Below are 247 nucleotides of genomic sequence, written 5' to 3' on the forward strand. Positions count from 1 at the left end.
CAATGATAATAACAAATGTCAAGGTTAGAGAATCTACTAATAGTATGTCAAACAAGTATAGTATAAACTCTTGTTACTCAAATGAAAACTACGCATAAAGGAGGTTATAATCAGATTACAAATTGTTAATATGATTATATTAGTTATCTTATTCGATTAATGCTAATACTTATAAATCTCGTTAGGTATTCATGATTATAATTTATGTTAACAAAAAATTAAGTTCCTTTCATAGCTCAAGTGTCGG

The sequence above is a fragment of the Populus euphratica genome, unplaced genomic scaffold, assembly GCF_000495115.2.
Source record: "Populus euphratica unplaced genomic scaffold, PopEup_1.0 scaffold714.1, whole genome shotgun sequence".
Lineage (NCBI taxonomy): Eukaryota > Viridiplantae > Streptophyta > Magnoliopsida > Malpighiales > Salicaceae > Populus > Populus euphratica.